Source organism: Oncorhynchus keta, unplaced genomic scaffold (genome assembly GCF_023373465.1).
Source record: "Oncorhynchus keta strain PuntledgeMale-10-30-2019 unplaced genomic scaffold, Oket_V2 Un_contig_1422_pilon_pilon, whole genome shotgun sequence".
Taxonomy (NCBI): Eukaryota; Metazoa; Chordata; class Actinopteri; order Salmoniformes; family Salmonidae; genus Oncorhynchus; species Oncorhynchus keta.
Window position 1 is genome coordinate 84,750 of NW_026278615.1, and position 7,685 is coordinate 92,434.

Consider the following 7,685-nt stretch of genomic DNA (forward strand, 5'->3'; position numbering starts at 1 on the left):
ACGTAAACCTAGCTAACACTAATGCCTTGGGATATTACCATGGTCCAATAGCGCACGCAGGCACGCGCGCACACACACACACACACACACGTGTACCACAGATACAGGAAATTCCATAGTCACATGACAGGGTACAGGAAGTTCCAGTTAGTCCAGTAGGGAAAGGCACCAGGATGGTTCATCTGCAGTGTTTTAACATGCATTGGGTTAGGATGGTACCCCCCCCCTGTACTGGGTTAGGATGGTACCCCCCCTGTACTGTTTTAACATGCATTGGGTTAGGATGGTACCCCCCCTGTACTGGGTTACTGGGGATGGTACTGGGTTAGGATGGTACCCCCCCCCTGTACTGTTTTAACATGCATTGGGTTAGGATGGTACCCCCCCTGTACTGGGTTAGGATGGTACCCCCCCCTGTACTGGGTTAGGATGGTAACCTGCATTGGGTTAGGATGGTACCCCCTGTACTGGGTTCCCCCTGTACTGTTTTAACATGTACTGGGTTAGGATGGTACTCCCCCTGTACTGGGTTAGGATGGTACCCTCCCCCTGTACTGTTTTAACATGCATTGGGTTAGGATGGTACCCCCCCCTGTACTGTTTTAACATGCATTGGGTTAGGATAGTACCCTCCCCCTGTACTGGGTTAGGATGGTACCCCCCCTGTACTGTTACTGTTTTAACATGCATTGGGTTAGGATGGTACCCCCCCTGTACTGGGTTAGGATGGTACCCCCCCTGTACTGTTTTAACATGCATTGGGTTAGGATGGTACCCCCCTGTACTGTTTTAACATGCATTGGGTTAGGATGGTACCCCCCCTGTACTGGGTTAGGATGGTACTGGGTTAGGATGGTAGCTCCCCCCCCTGTACTGGGTTAGGATGGTACTCCCCCTGTACTGGGTTAGGATAGTACCCTCCCCTGTACTGTTTTAACATGCATTGGGTTAGGATGGTACCCCCTGTACTGTTTTAACATGCATTGGGTTAGGATGGTACCCTCCCCCTGTACTGGGTTAGGATGGTACCCCCCTGTACTGGGTTAGGATGGTACCCTCCCCCCTGTACTGGGTTAGGATAGTACCCTCCCCTGTACTGGGTTAGGATGGTACCTCCCCCTGTACTGGGTTAGGATGGTACCCTCCCCTGTACTGGGTTAGGATGGTACCCCCCCTGTACTGGGTTGGGTTAGGATGGTACCCTCCCCCTGTACTGGGTTAGGATGGTACCCCCCCCTGTACTGTTTTAACATGTATTGGGTTAGGATGGTACCCTCCCCCTGTACTGTTTTAACATGTATTGGGTTAGGATGGTACCCCCCCTCTACTGTTTTAACATGCATTGGGTTAGGATGGTACCCCCCCCCTGTACTGTTTTAACATGCATTGGGTTAGGATGGTACCCCCCCTGTACTGTTTTAACATGCATTGGGTTAGGATGGTACCCCCCCTGTACTGGGTTAGGATGGTACCCCCCCCCCTGTACTGCATTGTCATATAAAACATTGAACCTCTTCATCAAATTTGTTCAGTCTTATTTTTATCTTCCTTCCAAAATGTTTTTTATTGTGCAGGATTGCGCCCTCCCCTGTACTGGGTTAGGATGGTACCCTCCCCCTGTACTGGGTTAGGATGGTAGCTCCCCCCTGTACTGGGTTAGGATGGTACCCTCCCCCCTGTACTGGATTAGGATAGTACCCTCCCCTGTACTGGGTTAGGATGGTAGCTCCCCCCTGTACTGGGTTAGGATGGTACCCTCCCCCCTGTACTGGGTTAGGATGGTAGCTCCCCCCTGTACTGGGTTAGGATGGTACCCTCCCCCCCCTGTACTGGGTTAGGATGGTAGCTCCCCCCTGTACTGGGTTAGGATGGTACCCCCCCCTGTACTGGGTTAGGATGGTACCCTCCCCCTGTACTGGGTTAGGATGGTACCCTCCCCCTGTACTGGGTTAGGATGGTACCCTCCCCTGTACTGGGTTAGGATGGTACCCTCCCCTGTACTGGGTTAGGATGGTACCCTCCCCCCTGTACTGGGTTAGGATGGTACCCTCCCCCCTGTACTGGGTTAGGATGGTACCCTCCCCCTGTACTGGGTTAGGATAGCCTCCCCCCTGTACTGGGTTAGGATGGTACCCTCCCCCTGTACTGGGTTAGGATGGTACCCTCCCCCCTGTACTGGGTTAGGATGGTACCCTCCCCTGTACTGGGTTAGGATGGTACCCGCCCCTGTACTGGGTTAGGATGGTACCCCCCCCCCTGTACTGGGTTAGGATAGTACCCTCCCCCCTGTACTGGGTTAGGATAGTACCCTCCCCCCTGTACTGGGTTAGGATAGTACCCTCCCCCCTGTACTGGGTTAGGATAGTACCCTCCCCCCTGTACTGGGTTAGGATGGTACCCTCCCCCCTGTACTGGGTTAGGATGGTGCCCCCCCTGTACTTGGTTAGGATGGTGCCCTCCCCTGTACTGGTTAGGATGGTACCCCCCTGTACTGCGTTAGGATGGTACCCTCCCCTGTACTGGGTTAGGATGGTACCCTCCCCTGTACTGGGTTAGGATGGTACCCTCCCCTGTACTGGGTTAGGATGGTACCCTCCCCCTGTACTGGGTTAGGATGGTACCCCTCCCCCTCCCCCTGTACTGCGTTAGGATGGTACCCTCCCCCCTGTACTGCGTTAGGATGGTACCCTCCCCCCTGTACTGGGTTAGGATAGTACCCTCCCCTGTACTGCGTTAGGATGGTACCCTCCCCCCTGTACTGCGTTAGGATGGTACCCTCCCCCTGTACTGGGTTAGGATGGTACCCTCCCCCCTGTACTGGGTTAGGATAGTACCCTCCCCTGTACTGGGTTAGGATAGTACCCTCCCCCTGTACTGCGTTAGGATGGTACCCTCCCCCCTGTACTGGGTTAGGATGGTACCCCCCTGTACTGCGTTAGGATGGTACCCTCCCCCTGTACTGGGTTAGGATGGTACCCTCCCCCCTGTACTGGGTTAGGATGGTACCCTCCCCCTGTACTGGGTTAGGATGGTACCCTCCCCTGTACTGCGTTAGGATGGTACCCTCCCCCTGTACTGGGTTAGGATGGTACCCTCCCCCCTGTACTGCTTTAGGATAGTACCCTCCCCTGTACTGCGTTAGGATGGTACCCTCCCCCCTGTACTGCGTTAGGATGGTACCCTCCCCCTGTACTGGGTTAGGATGGTGCCCCCCCTGTACTGCGTTAGGATGGTACCCTCCCCCTGTACTGCGTTAGGATGGTACCCTCCCCCCTGTACTGGGTTAGGATGGTACCCTCCCCCCTGTACTGGGTTAGGATGGTACCCTCCCCCCTGTACTGGGTTAAGGTTAGGTTACTCTATGTGTTGAGTGGCAGTTTTGTTTGACAGATTGTCAAGACTATACGTTTTATTCTGGTTGTGATTTAAGACTGTACATTTTATTCTGGTTGTGAAGGAGGAACTCCCATTTCTATTTGATGATTAATTAAGGTTAGATTATTATTTGTCTATTACAATAAGGCTTGTTGAGTATTTAGGTGTATTACATCGTGTTCTCTTTTAAGGGCCATATTCTCCTCCCTCATGACACTATCTAACCCCTAACCCAATAAGGGCTTGGTGAGGGTATCAACATATATTATTTCCAGGTGTATGTACAGTTTATTAGGTACACCCACCTAGTACCGGGTCGGACACCCATTTGTCTCCAGAACAGCCTGAATTCTTCGGGCATGGATTCTACAAGTCAGAAACGTTCCACGGGGATGTTGGTCCATGCTGACGCAATGGCGTCACGCAGTTGCTGCAGATTGGATGTCGGTCCACCACCACCAGCCTGTCCCGTTGACACCAGGCAAGGATGGGTCCATGGACTCATGGTGTTTATGCCAAATCCTGACTCTGCCGTCAGCATGGCGCAACAGCAACAGTGTTGCTGATCGCGTGCCCACTAGAGCCCTGTGTGGGCATCTGTTGCAATAGCCGTGAAGGATCAACGAGTTGTGTGTTCCGAGATGCCGTTCTGCACACCGCTGGTATTGGTCTGTTTGTGGTCCGCTTGCGTGATTCTTGCCATTCTCCTTCCACCTCTCTCATCAATGAGCTGTTTTTTTTGCCCACAGGACTGCCGCTGACTGAATGTTTTGCGTTTGTCAAACCATTCTCGGTAAAAACCCCTAGACACTGTCGCAAGTGAAAAGCCTAGGAGGTCTGCTGTTTCTGAGATACTGTATCCGGCGTGCCTGGCACTGACGATCATTGCTTAGGTCTCTCGTTTTGCCTATTCTAACGTTCAATCAAGCAGTAACTGAATGCCTATCTGCATGCTTTATATAGCAAGCAACGGCCACGTTGTTCACTGTCTGATCCGTTTTGGAGAACTAGGTGCTGTACCTAATAAACTGTCTGATCCGTTTTGGAGAACTAGGTGCTGTATCTAATAAACTGGCTGATGTATATCAAGGTCTATCATACCATTGTTTTCCTCTGTAAGTGTTCTGTTCCTCTGGGGCCTGATGACATTCCGACAGGAACACCTGAGATCTGACTGCTCTTTACAGTTTATAATACAATTTACTACTGAAAATGCCCATGGTGTCTGTGTCATTGAATCGATTCATCAAAAAATGTCTGTATGTACAGTCGCTAATGACAGAATACACACCCTTTCATATTTTGCTGCCTAAAAAGGGATTAGATTAGATTTTTTCCCCACCAATCTACACTACCTACTCCACATGTTTTAAGTGAAAGAAAAATGATAGAAAATGTTCCAAATGAATAAAAGCATTAAAATGAATATGTAATGATGGCGTATGTCTAATATACTTTAGCCATTGTTTTTGTTAATACTTTGTCGAAGCACCTTCAGCAGCCATCATAGCTGTGAATCATTTTGAGTCAGATTCTACCAACCTATTACAGCATTTTGTAGCGACCTTAACCTAAACACCTAGCAACCTTGGCAAGAGGTTTGGACATAACGGTTAAGGTTGCTTTACAGTAGCTGGACTGGGATTCGAGTCCCGGTTGGGGCTACTCCCTGAAATTGCTGCATTGGTGTCAGAAGTAGGATGGCACCAGGTAGGCTATCGGTGAGGGACGTTGTATAGAGAAGTGTGGGGACTCTCCTGAAGGGAGGCGGTTATGTAGTGACCTTAACCCAATATAGGTTTGGACGTTTTGACGTAATGGTTAAGGTGTTGGCTTGACAGTTACTGAACCTGGGTTTGAGTCCCGGCCCAGGTCTACCCCCCGAATTTGCTATAATATACTGTCGCCATTGTTTTTGTCAAAATCGCTCAAACTCAGTACATTTGCTTGGGAATCATTGATGGACATGAATATTAGAACCTTGATTTAAGTCAGGACTGAGACTGGACCGTTCAGAAACACTCACCACATCTTGGAAACCCCTTGTGGTCTGTCTTTGGCATTTGAGTAATTGTTCCGCTGACAAATAAAACTACACCAGGATTTGGTTTTCAGAGGACTATGGATGGTTTTCCTTTAACTTTTTAGCTGGGCTTTCATATTTCTTTCTATTTTGAGGTATTGTAGTGGCAGCATCATGTTATGGGTATGCTTGTCACCGGCAAGGGCTTGGGAGTTTGTCAGGATAAAAATAAATATGAAAGGAGCAAAGCCCAGGTAAAAAGTTAGAGGAAAACCCACTTCAGTCGTCTGAAAACCTAAACCTGGCATAGTTTTATTTTTCAGCGGGACAATAACCCACATTTTTATGGCAGACACACCAGAATGCTTCTCAAGAGGTGTTGAGTGATCCTGATTGGTCACTGTGTTGATGTGTATTAATCCATCTTTCCAGTTAATACTGGGTTGTTCCGTGAAAATGTTCTTTGCTCTTTATGACAATGTTTAAATATGGTGTACAAAATCTTATTTTTTAAATCAAATGACTACCCTCTTTTGGCAGCATGACCCTGCTGATATTGGCAGAATGACCCTGCTGATATTGGCAGCATGACCCTGCTGATATTGGCAGCACGACCCTGCTGATATTGGCAGCATGACCCTGCTGATATTGGCAGAATGACCCTGCTGATATTGGCAGCATGACCCTGCTGATATTGGCAGCATGACCCTGCTGATATTGGCAGCATGACCCTGCTGATATTGGCAGCATGACCCTGCTGATATTGGCAGAATGACCCTGCTGATATTGGCAGAATGACCCTGCTGATATTGGCAGAATGACCCTGCTGATATTGGCAGAATGACCCTGCTGATATTGGCAGAATGACCCTGCTGATATTGGTAGAATGACCCTGCTGATATTGGCAGAATGACCCTGCTGATATTGGCAGAATGACCCTGCTGATATTGGTAGAATGACCCTGCTGATATTGGCAGAATGACCCTGCTAATCTTGGCAGAACGACCCTGCTAATCTTGGCAGAACGACCCTGCTAATCTTGGCAGAACGACCCTGCTAATCTTGGCAGAACGACCCTGCTAATCTTGGCAGAACGACCCTATTGGCAGGACGACCCTGCTTATCTTGGCAGGACGACCCTGCTTATCTTGGCAGAACGACCCTGCTTATCTTGGCAGAACGACCCTGCTTATCTTGGCAGAACGACCCTGCTTATCTTGGCAGAACGACCCTGCTACTATTGGTAGAATGACCCTGCTACTATTGGTAGAATGACCCTGCTAATCTTGGTGTCTATTTCTGTATTGTATTTACTGGACCTAGCGTATTACTGCCCCCTATCTGACGTTATTTCAGTTTTTATAATGGAAAGTAGACCATATATATATGCGTTTCTATTAAAACGAAATGACATTATGGATTCACATGTCCCTGAGGGTTATAACAGTGTGGATAATGTGTGTCTGATCTACTTGACATGATTTTTTGTCAACTGTCGAGGTTGTTTGGTAAAAACAAGTTCTCGGATGTGGTCACGTGATCAACGCGTTGGCGAACAGTCTGACTATACTTTGTCTAATTCTATTGATCGATGAAAATATAGACGCCTGCCACTTCATGGGACTGAATTGTCATTATTGCCAGAATGTCGCCACCCTGTGGATATTTATTTGTGCACTATTCTCAGGAACAAATAACAAAATCATTATAACAAGCAAAGGTCGTGGTATTTGACTCCTTAGATTATTAGTAATTCATTGCAATAGTAATAGTATCAACAACATAAAGTATAGTAATTATTACATTAACAAACAAACATCCTACTAGGGGTATTTTACTGTTGAGCATTTTCACTTGAACAATTTGAGATTTTTGTTCTAGGGCCAAATTGAGAGAACCAAACAGTGTTTTTTGTTTTATTGCCAAATTGAGAGAACCACAGTGTTTTTTGTTTTATTGCCAAATTGAGAGAACCACAGTGTTTTGTTTTATTGCCAAATTGAGAGAATGGACAGTGTTTTTTGTTTTATTGACATTAATTGAGGGAAACAGTGTTTTTGTTTTATTGCCAAATTGAGAGAACCACAGTGTTTTTTGTTTTATTGATGAAAATTGATGGGAGAACCACAGTGTTTTTGTTTTATTGCACAATTCTGAGAGAACCAACAGTGTGGTATTTGACTCCTTAGATTTTTTGTTTTATTGCATTAACAAACAAATGCAAATTGAGAGAACCACAGTGCATTTTTTGTGAGATTTTTGTTCTAGGGCCAAATTGAGAGAACCA

The 7,685-nt window shown here is 47.6% G+C and overlaps 1 long non-coding RNA gene across 1 annotated transcript; it reads left to right on the plus strand.

Annotated features, from left to right (window-relative positions):
- Window positions 1–2,926: 2,926 nt before the first annotated feature.
- On the plus strand, window positions 2,927–4,592 carry LOC118379290 (uncharacterized). Its single transcript, XR_004824602.2, has 2 exons — window positions 2,927–4,386; window positions 4,430–4,592. It is a non-coding gene; the product is annotated as an uncharacterized LOC118379290 (long non-coding RNA).
- Window positions 4,593–7,685: the final 3,093 nt, after the last annotated feature.